The sequence below is a fragment of the Nuphar pumila genome, chromosome 1 (genome assembly GCF_984573655.1).
Source record: "Nuphar pumila chromosome 1, dmNupPumi1.hap1.1, whole genome shotgun sequence".
Lineage (NCBI taxonomy): Eukaryota > Viridiplantae > Streptophyta > Magnoliopsida > Nymphaeales > Nymphaeaceae > Nuphar > Nuphar pumila.
Genome location: NC_143249.1, coordinates 135,006,176 through 135,018,461, shown reverse-complemented (window position 1 = coordinate 135,018,461; position 12,286 = coordinate 135,006,176).

Sequence of the window (12,286 nt, the reverse complement as noted above, 5' to 3'; positions counted from 1 at the left end):
GAGAAGGAGAGAGATTTTTCTTGGAACTAATCCCTTGCGTGGAGGCTTGGGATAGATATTGTGGAGAAGAATCTGGGCAAGCAGTTGAGCATGAGGTTGGAGATTCCTCATGTGCCAGGGAAGTTGTAAGCAGTTGGTGCAGAGAAGAAATTTTCGAAGTACCGATCGTTCGAGTGGTACTATGTTGTTGAGGTCTGTGCCGGTGGAAGGAAGGTTTAGAATTCTACCTAGGTCGGAAGCATCGAAGAACATCAGGCATCCGCGTACTTTGGTGGTGATGGTAGTTTGTTCATGATCAGAGGAAAAAATTGTGTAGAATAGTCGAACGAGTTCAGGATAGTAGGCAGCTTGGGATGAAGATCCTAGTAGGTGTTTGAGTTCGGGGAGAGAGCTGTCTAGGTCAAATAACATGAAGTCTTCATAGTGAACCAACTTTCCTTCATGAATTGGTCGAGAACAAAGGGAGTTGTAGAAGTGAAAAAGATCTGGATACCTTAGATCTGCGGCAGTGATTGCAGAGTTTGAGGAGGAAGCCATTGTAAAAGGGAGTTGAGAGAAGAGGAACGAGTTTGAAAGTATGTATGAAGATAGTGAGATACGAGTGGTATTGGTGAGGAATGAAACAATCAATTAAATAGAAGAGAGAAAATAATTGTGATAATAATTGAATGACAATGGAAGTGAATGATTTTTTTATTGTAGTTTGAATAAGGAAATTCGTGAGTTGTAAGTTAAGGGGCTTGTGAATGACAAATCAAATCAATGGTGGAAGATAGTGTATTATATTAGTATGTATGTTAAGAAGGACATAGTTTTGAACAAATATACTATGGGAGAGTTTATCGAGTAGTGAGAAGTGTCATGAATTGAGTATGGAGTGTCATATTGAAGAGAGTGAAGAAAATAATGGCCTAATAAAACAAACAACTTTTTCTACATGATATTACTTGATGTGGAAGCATTCCAAATTCGTGAAGAGTGATTTTGGAATAAGACAAACAAAGATAAGTGAGTGAGAGGCAATAATTTGTTATTTAATAAGTATATATTTTGATATGCGTGGAAGAAGAATGAATAGACATAAAGAAGGGTGATACAGATATGTAGTTTGAAAGATATGACATTTTGAAAGACAAGAATGACTTAAAAAATGTGTCATGATTAATGTGTCTTCACATTTGTAATTTTTATGAGAATACGTAAACATGAGAAGGACACACTTTGACTATGAATAGTGGTAAGAGAGATGAAAAGATATTCATGAGTGAAGAGTAATAATTGCTTATATAAGAATTAGTTTTGTGGATATGCGTGGAAGGAGTGAGAGTAGTCATAGAGAAAAGTGAGATGACATATATGGATTTTCGAGTAGGATAGGAATAATAAAAAATTCATGATTGATATGAGATAAAAGACATAAAATAAAGTTATGATTGACATGAATTAATGTTTATTTGATAAACATATTTTTAAAGAAACTCAATTTGAGGAAGTTCATAGTTTTTAGAGAATAGAGTTAAGTTTTAAACTAGTAAAGGAGTCAAAAACACGGATTAACAAGAATGGAGGCTCAATTCGTATGAGAGAGAGAAAGTACTAAAGGTACTAATGAGAATAAAAAAATGAAGGACAAGGTTTTAATTGAGTCTCGATTGGAGAGAGATATAAAATATATGAGAGAGTCATGGTCACGGATGAAAAGGAACTTTGTTTAATGTAGAGAGAGAGAGAGAGATAAAAAGGTGATACAAAACGTACTAATGAGTGGAGTACAAGTGTTTTGAAAAGAGAATAGAATTTTACAATACTTTTTGTAAAAGATGTAAAGCATGAAGAGATGATAATAGATTGTTCTTAGGCTATGATATAAAAGATGATATAGTACAAATTTACGTGAGATATAATAGAGTGTACGTAATATATGATATATCAAATGATATAGTAAAAATTTACGTGAGAACATAGTAACTAGATCTTTAGAAGAGGGTAAAAGAACAAAAAAAAATAATCATTCGATTTTAACTAACAATTTGAAAAGCAAGATTTCTCATAAACTAATATGTTATCATGTTGAAGGTGAATCAATTTATCGTAAGAGAAGTTTTCACAAAAGGACAAAAATAATAAAGGAGTTATGAGATGAGTGATGTGAACAATGTCATGATAGCTTTTAATATAATTAGTTTTTATGGATATGAGTGAAAGGAGATAGGACAAGGAGTCATAATGGATGTGTACTTGAAAGATGACAAGTTGAAAGACATAAAAAATGTGTTTTATAAGAGTTTAGAGTATACGTGAATATGGAAACCTAGTTTGACTAACAAAAATCGATAAGAAAAAAACTTTTAAAATAAGATTTTAACAAAACTTATAAGAAGTATTATAATAAGTGTGATTAATTTATTAGTCACTTAGTTTGCATATTCCTAGTTCTCTTCTAATTCGTGTAAAGTCTTCATGTTTCAATGGTTTAGTGAATATGTCTGCTAACTGTTGATTAGTGGGTATGAATTCGAGTTTAATTATGTTGTTTAAGACTTGTTCTCTTAAGAAGTGGTGTCTTATTTGAATGTGCTTAGTTCGTGAGTGTAAAATAGGATTCTTAGATAAGTTTATAGCACTAGTATTATCACAGAAAATAGTTGTATTTTCAAAATTTAAACCAAAATCTTTTAAGGTTTGTTTCATCCAGATAACTTGTGTACAGGTTAGGCTAGCAGCAATGTATTCGGCTTCAGTAGTTGATAAGGATACACTGTTTTGTTTCTTACTGAACCATGATACAAGTGAGTGCCCTAGCATATGACATGTTCCACTTTGTGCTTTTTCTGTCAGATTTACTTCTAGCAAAGTCAGCATCGCTGTATGAGATTAAATCAAATGTAGAGGATTTTGAATAGAATAATCCAAAATCAACTGTGTCTTTTAAATATCTCATTATTCTTTTTATAGCCTTAAGATGTGATTCTTTTGGATTTGACTGAAATTTAGCACATAAGCAAACACTTAACATAATATCTGGACGGCTAGCAGTTAAATAGAGAAGTGATCCTATCATACCTCGGTATACCTTTGTATCAACAGACTTACCATCTTCATCTTTGTCCAAAACAGTAGTAGTGATCATAGGAGTAGATTTTGAAGCAGTTGAGTTCATGTTGAACCTCTTCAGAAGTTCACGAGCATACTTAGACTGATTGATGAAAACTCCATCCTTGGTTTGCTTAATATGCAGTCCAAGAAAGTAGGTGAGTTCTCCCATCATACTCATTTCAAATTCTTTCTGCATGGACTTAGAAAATTCTTCACAAAGAGTGTTGTTAGAAGATCCAAAGATGATATCGTCTACATATATTTGAACAATTAGGGTATGATTATTCACTATTTTTACAAATAATGTAGAGTCTGCTTTGCCTACAGAAAAACCAGTTTTTAACAAAAAGGTTTTAAGTCTATCATACCAAGCACGAGGTGCTTGTTTTAAACCATACAAAGCACGCTTGAGTTTGAAAACATGATCTGGATATTGTTCATTTTCAAATCCTGGAGGTTGTTTTACATAAACTTATTCATTTATAAAACCATTTAGAAAAGAACTTTTAACATCCATTTGATATAGTTTAAAATCCATATAGCTTGCATATGCTAAAAACATCCTAATAGATTCAAGTCTAGCAACAGGAGCAAAAGTTTCATCAAAATCAATACCTTCCTCCTGGTTGTATCCTTGAGCTACTAGTCTTGCCTTGTTTCTTATAACATTACCTGTTTCATCTAGCTTGTTTCTGAAGATCCATCTTATCCCAATGATCTGATGATCCTTTGGTCTTGGTACAAGATCCCAAACTTCATTCCTTTGGAATTGATTCAGTTCTTCAGTCATGGCTAGCATCCAGAACTCATCAATGATGGCTTCATCAATCTTCTTTGGTTCAAGTTGAGAAATGAATGCCATATTTGCAATCCATTCTAGTTGAGCTCTAGTCTGAACCCCCTTTGTCAGTTCTCCCAAAATCTTCTTTTGAGGATGATCTTTGATATTGACAAATGTTCTTTGATGATCATCTCCATTAGACTTAGCTGTGTTATCTAAAAATAAATTTGTACTTTCAACATCATCATCGTTAGTTTGCTTATGAACAGATTGATCAATAGATTCACAGAAACTAACATGCATAGATTCTTCAATAGACTTAGAAGTCTTATTGAAAACCTTGTATGCTTTACTATGACTTGAATATCCTAAAAATATGCCTTCAATAGATTTAGCATCAAATTTATCTAGGCTATCTTTTGTATTTAGGATAAAGCATTTACAACCAAAGACTTTGAAATAGTCTATTCTTGGAGTTCTGTCATAGAATAGTTCATAGGGAGTTTTATTTAATAAGGGTCTAATGAGAACTCTATTTGTTATGTAGCATGCAGTATTAACAGCTTCTGCCCAAAAAGATTTAGCAAGATTATTGTGTTGGAGCATAGTTCTAGCAGATTCCTGAAGGGTTCTATTCTTTCTTTCTACTACACCATTTTGAGGTGCAGCTCTAGGAAAGGCAAAGTTATGAGAAATACCATGCAAGTTACAAAAATTTTCAAAAAGTTCATTTTCAAATTCTCCTCCATGGTCACTACGGATTTTAACAATAGAACAAGATTTTTCATTTTTTAATTTTTTACATAAAATTTCAAATTGACAAAACGTATCACTTTTGTTTTTCAAAAATATTACCCAAGTAAATCTTGAGTAGTCATCTACAATAACAAAAACGTATTTATTGTGATTATGACTAGCTACTCTAGAAGGACCAAAGAGATCCAGGTGGAGAAGCTCTAGAGGTCTTTTGCTTGAAATGATAATTTTTTATTTAAAAGATGATTTGGACAGTTTTCCTAATTGACATGCATCACAAAAATAATCCTTTTTAAAAGATATTTTGGGTAACCCACGTACTAACTTATCTTTAGCTAATTTAGACATGTACTTAGAATTGACATGACCCATTCTCATGTGCCATAAATGTTGAGAGTCATTATTAGCTATGAGGCAATGTTCTGTGATGTTTTATAGGTATGGTTCATATATATTATTTTTTCTTATACCTTTTAAGATAATATTTTCGTTGGTGTCTGCTATAAGACAAGCATTATGATTAAAGCTAACATTATAACCTGTATCACACATTTGACTAATACTTAGAAGGTTATGTTTTAAGCCTTTAACCAGGAGAACGTCTTTGATAAGAGGTTTATCTATATTTCCAATATTACCAATACCTATTATCAAACCTTTGTTGTTATCTCCAAAGGTGACGGTTCCTCCTTCTTTTTTATGAAGAACAGCAAAGAGGTCTGAATGTCCAGTCATGTGTTTTGAACATCCACTGTCTAGAATCCATCTGTTCTTCTTGTTTGGAGCCTGCAAATCATTAAGTAAAATTTCTTTTTGGTACCCAATCGGGTCCTTTTTTGTTAGACTTTGGAACCCATATCCATTTGGATTTGGGTTTGTCTATAGCCTTAGAGGAGTTCAAAAAATTAGAATTATAATACTCCTTATTTGGTTCAGAAGAACTTTTCACAAAAGTGGTCTTTTGATTCATACAAGAAGGCTTGTTGAAATGGGAGTAGCCAATACCATTCTTGTAGAAAGAGACTTTTTGAGAGGATAGGAGTTTATCCAAGTTCTCTTTTCCTTTAGTAAACTTGAAAACCATTTTCATAAGGTTCTCAGTTTTACTTTTTAATTCTGAAATTTTTACTTGTAGATTTTTAGTCTTGGAGCTAGTAGACGAGATTTCAGAAGTAATAAGAAGATTTTTCTTTTGTAACTCAGAATTTTCAATACTGAGTTTTTCATTTTTCAAAAGGAGCTCTAGATTCTCAGATTTTAACTGTTTATTTATGAGAATCGTTTTCCTTGATTCTTCAAAAAGTTTCTGAAAAGCATTTTGAAGATCTTCAAAGGAGAAATCAAGAGATTCACTTACAGAGCTTTCTGCCATGAAGCACATGTTGGCGGTTTCTGCTTCATCATCATTTGACTCTTCACTGGTGGATGGTTCTGAATCATCCCATTGAGCATGCAGAGCCTTTTTCTTGAAGAACCTTTTCTTTGGTTCCTCAGTCTTGGATTTTCTTTTGAGAAGAGGACAGTCACGTCTCAGGTGACCTGGCTTATTACACTGGTAGCACATAGAATCTTCTTTTGGGTCTTTTCTTTTTTTGTGCTTATTTGGAAGCTGGTTCCTTCTCATAAAGCGCTTAAATTTTCTAGTGAGTAGCGCAATCTCAGTTTCTTTTTCTGAGTCTTCATCCTCAGAAAGGGCTGGAAAGGCTAGAGTTTTCTTCAAAGGTTGTTCTTCTTCCCTTCTTTCTTTCATGTGGACTTCATAGGCCATAATATTGCCTATTAAGTCGTCCAGAGTAAGCTTAGATAAATCTTGAGCTTCTTCAATAGCTGTAGTCTTTTTCTCCCAATCAGTTGTGAGAGATCTCAAGATTTTCTTCACCTTTTCTGTCTGGGAATATGTTACACCCAGAGATTTCAGATCGTTGGTGATGTTGGTGAATCTGGTAAACATCTCTGTGATGGGTTCATCTTTGTTCATTTTGAACAACTCATATTTTCTGACAAGAGATGAGATTTTGGCTTCTTTCACTTTGTTGGTTCCTTCATGAATAGCCTCTAAAGAATGCCAAATATCATATGCAGATTCACATATAGATATTCTATTGAATTTGTTCTGATCAATGGCACAATATAAGGCATTCATAGCCCTTGCATTTAGGTTTGCCATTTTCTTTTCTTCATCAGACCATAAGTTATAGTCTGCGGATGGAGATGTGTATGGATGCTCAACAATTTTCCATACAGCAAAATCTATGGACTTGAGAAATATAGCCATTCTGCACTTCCAGTATCCATAGTTGGAGTCGTTGAAGAAAGGAGGACAAGATGCGTGTTGACCTTCAATATCACGAGCATAAGAGGTAGATGCCATTTGTGTTGGAAGACTTGTTATGTCGAAACCAGCAAACCTGCTCTGATACCAAATGAAATTTCACTAAAGGGGGGGTGAATAGTGAAATACGATAAAGATCGATAAAATAAAATAATCAGGCAATAAGGCACAACACATAAACACAGAATTTATACTGGTTCGGTCAAAACCTAGACCTACATCCAGTCCCCAAGCAAACCACTTGAGTTTTCCACTATAACATCCGAGTCACCGGATAAATAGTACAACACCCTCTTCCTCAGAGGTCTTCTTCTCTCTGTTGAGAAACTCTGTTTTGATGTCACATAATATGATACACTGTCGTATTTGATTTTATATGATATGATAATATGTCCTCTTGAAAAATGTTATATTATGACTGAATATGTTTTGCCATAAATCTAACGAGTATTTGATGCAAGGATATCTCACCCAAAAAGGATGAAGACTTCTTGTTCAAGTACAACTAGTGCAATCATACTCCTTGAAGAAAAAGCTTGATGAGCCATGCATTCCTAAAGATCAACTGAAGAGATCGGCTACCTCAAGATGAAGACTTTTTTCTTCTTTAGAGTCATATGTAACAGAACCTTCAGGAACATGCATATTGCATATTACATACTCATTCATAAAACTATATCATAAAAGTATACGATAGTTTCAAAAAGCTCCTTTTTGAAAACTAATAATTGTACCTTCTTACAACCCTTTATGAAAAAGGTATTTTGACATGATTTCAAAATGTAATAATTGTACCTTACATCATATACAAGACAACATGAAAAGAAATGTAGGAAAAAGATAAAACATGAAATCGGCTACATAAAGAAAAACAAATATAATATGTTTTTGAAAAGACTCTAGTTACCTTTCTTTAAAGAAATGATTTCAAATATGGGTAAAAGACAAAACATGAAAATCGGCTACACAGAAAACAAATATAATAAAGGTTTTGAAAAGACTCTAGTTACCTTCTTTAAAGAAATGATTTCAAATATGGGTAAAAGACAAAACATGAAAATCGGCTACACAAAGAAAAACAAATATAATATGTTTTTGAAAAGTCTCTAGTTACCTTTTTACAAACCCATAGAATGTCGACTTACTTGAAGTCATCATTCTCTTTGTATAGCATTAAATACCTCCTGTAAGAAATCCTTGTTAAATATCCTTCTCAAGAATGTTGACTTTCTTGTAGTCCTCATTTTCTCTGAAGACTTTGAAAAACACAACATAAAGAAAACACTTGACATGACTATGTACAAATAAATATCTCAAAACAATCAGTGTACTTACACTCATTTAAAGTAAAGAAGTACTTATGTACCTCAAATCATTAATTAGAATAAAGACAAAACTACAATCCAACGTTCAATGTACTATTGTAAGAAATAGACTTTTTACATAAAATATGTATTACCTAAAAAAATTACAACGACTAGTGTACCCTATATTTTACTTTTATGGAAAAAGGCTTTCTCGAATTTCTCTAAAGATGTTTTTGAAATGACATAACATTTCACATTTCAAAAAGGCTACGATTTCAAAATGTAACGACTACTTTTTTAAAAAGCTATATAAACACACTCAAATAAACTATTCAACAATGGAATGGACATGTGAGCTTACAACGAGAAAAATTCCTATTCATTATTTGAAAAGAGAGCCTTGAAAAAGAAAGAGAAAAAGAAAAGAAAAAAAAGAAAAAAAGTCAAGTATAGCTCTTTGACAAAGAGTATCTTCTGAGTGACAAACAGAACATTCTGAGAATCCTTCATTCGTGCATTCATATCATTCTGAAGGTTCTATAGGAAGTATTGTAACTTTCTGTTATTCACTGTATTCCTTCTTTGTTGAAAGAAGTAGACCTTTGTGTAAGAAAGTGTGCCCTTCTCTGTTGAGAGAAGAAGACCTCTGTGAAAGAGGGTGTTGTCCTTCTCTGTTGAGAGAAGAAGACCTCTGTGGAAGAGGGTGTGCCCCTTCTCTGTTGAGAGAAGAAGACCTCTGAGGAAGAGGGTGTTGTACTATTTATCCGGTGACTCGGATGTTATAGTGGAAAGCTCAAGTGGTTTGCTTGGGGACTGGATGTAGGTCTGGTATTGACCGAACCAGTATAAATTCTGTGTTTTATGTGTTGTGCCTTATTGCCTGATTATTTTATTTTATCGATCTTTATCGTATTTCACTATTCACCCCCCCTCTAGTGGAATTTCACTCTCAACAGAGAAGGGGCACACCCTCTTTCACAGAGGTCTTCTTCTCTCAATAGAAAAAGACAACAACCTCTTTCACAGAGGTCTTCTTCTCTCAACAGAGAAGGGCACACCCTCTTTCACAGAGGTCTACTTCTTTCAACAAAGAAGGAAAACAGTGAATAACAGAGTTACAATACTTCCTATAGAACCTTCACAATGATATGAATGCACGAATGAAGGATTCTCAGAATGTTCTGTTCTTTTCACTCAGAGGATACTCTTTGTCAAAGAGCTATACTTGACTTTTTTTCTTTTTTTTTCTAGGCTCTCTTTCAAATATCGAATAGGTATTTTTCTCGTTGTAAGCTCACTTGTCTATTCCATTCCATTGTTGAATAGTTTATTTGAGTGTGTTTATATAGCTTTAAAAAAGTAGTCGTTACTTTTTGAAATCGTAGCCTTTTTGAGATGTGAAATGTTATGTCATTTCAAAAACATCTTTAGAGAAATTCGAGAAAGCCTTTTTCCATAAAAGTAAAATATAGGGTACACTAGTCATTGTAATATTTTAGGTAATATATATTTTATGTAAAAAGTTCATTTCTTACAATAGTACATTGAACGTTGGATTGTAGGCTATTATGTAGTTTTGTCTTTATTCTAATTAATGATTTGAGGTACATAAGTACTTCTTTACTTTAAATGAGTGTAAGTATATTGAGTGCTTTGAGATATTTATTTGTACATAGTCATGTCAAGTGTTTTCTTTATGTTGTGTTTTTCAAAGTCTTCAGAGAGAATGAAGACTACAAGAAAGTCGACATTCTTGAAAAGGATATTTAACTAGGATTCCTTACAGGAGGTATTTAATGCTATACAAAGAGAATGATGACTTCAAGTAAGTCGACATTCTATGGGTTTGTAAAAAGGTAACTAGAGTGTTTTCAAAACCTTTATTATATTTGTTTTCTTTGTGTAGCTGATTTTCATGTTTTGTCTTTTTCCTATATTTGAAATCATTTCTTTAAAGAAGGTAACTAGAGTCTTTTCAAAACATATTATATTTGTTTTTCTTTATGTAGCCAATTTCATGTTTTGTCTTTTTCCTATATTTGAAATCATTTCTTTAAAGAAGGTAACTAGAGTCTTTTCAAAACATATTATATTTGTTTTTCTTTATGTAGCCGATTTCATGTTTTGTCTTTTTCCTATATTTGAAATCATTTCTTTAAAGAAGGTAACTAGAGTCTTTTCAAAACATATTATATTTGTTTTTCTTTATGTAGCCGATTTCATGTTTTGTCTTTTTCCTATATTTCTTTTCATGTTGTCTTGTATATGATGTAAGGTACAATTATTACATTTTGAAATCATGTCAAAATACCTTTTTCATAAATGGTTGTAAGAAGGTACAATTATTAGTTTTCAAAAAGGAGCTTTTTGAAACTATCGTATACTTTTATGATATAGCTTTTATGAATGAGTATGTAATATGCAATATGCATGTTCCTGAAGGTTCTGTTACATATGACTCTAAAGAAGAAGAAAATCTTCATCTTGAGGTAGCCGATCTCTTCAGTTGATCTTTAGGAATGCATGGCTCATCAAGCTTTTTCTTCAAGGAGTATGATTGCACCATAGTTGTACTTGAACAGGAAGTCTCCATCATTTTTGGGTGAGATATCCTTGCATCAAATACTCGTTAGATTTATGGCAAAACATATTCAGTCATAATATAACATTTTTCAAGAGGACATATTATCATATCATATAAAATCAAATACGACAGTGTATCATATTATGTGACATCAAAACAGAGTTTCTCAACAGTTTTCTCGTTCCAGGATTTCGTGTGGTCGTCCCTTTCAGGTTAAGGGTTAAGCCTGAACCTCATTTTTTCATGAGGTATCATCCGTTCAGGTTAGGGTTAAAACCTGAGTCTTGTTTCGACGAGATATTCTCTTCCAGTCCCATCATGGTTTCCTCCATCAAGGAATCCATGCTTCGTACCTCCACCCAAGAAAGGATGATACTTGAGCTTCATCTCACGAGGCATTTTTCTCAAAAATGTCCCATCAAGGTCCTCATATATTCCTTTTCTCATTCAATTCATCTTGATATATTTTCGTCCCATCCAGGTTAAGGGCTAAACCTGAGTCAATCCAAAAAGTTCATCTTGTCTCTGTCATGAGGCTTGATGAAATTCCTATCTTCACCATTCCGGGATCTTCACCCAAAGTCCCATCACGATTTTCTCATTCTCTTTTATCTAGTTACATCATTTTTTAAGGATTTCGTCTCCCCAAAGCCATTCAGGATAAGGTGCAAAACCTGAGAATAATTTGTCAAAACAAGTTTTCCACACCCAGTTCAAATTTTTTGACTCGGCATTTTTTCAAAATTTGGAGTGTTTTCTTTGCCACTAAGCTCGACTTTCAACCAACTTAGTAGCAAAGAGGGGCATCTATGAACACCCCAAAATTTTCAAAATTTTATAAAAATTCCCCATTTTTCCTTGACCCTCATTTTCTGATTAAATTGAGTCAGTTTTGATCAAAATTCCATTTATTTCTCGGATTCACTGGAATCCAAATCCACTTTCTATATTTGACTCAATTTCAGATCCGGATTCATATACCAAAATTCAAATCTGAGCCTCGTTGCCCAATTTTTGAACCAAATTTACAAAAATATCAAAAATAATTTCTTAAAGGCTCAGACCAATCCATCTGGTATCCATTTGGATCTACTGTCCTATATTTCTCGATTCAAAGTCTAAAATTTGAATATTTCTTGAATACTCGGATCCAAACCCATTTTCTGAAGATCAAAACCCAAATTTTCAGAAAAACCTTTCTTTTACAAATATTTTTTTAAAGTTTTGCAAAAATAGATTAAAATCCTTTGCTTTCTCGTAGTTTTAGGGTTTTTATTTCAAAAACACCAAAAAAATACAGAAATTATAAAGAAAAAAAATCAAAATACGAAAAAAGAAGGGAGTAGAAACCCCTTTTCAAAAAAATATCAAAACCCCTCTTTAAAAATCCTTTTAGAAAGAACCCTCTTTTTGAAAAATTGAAAAAATTG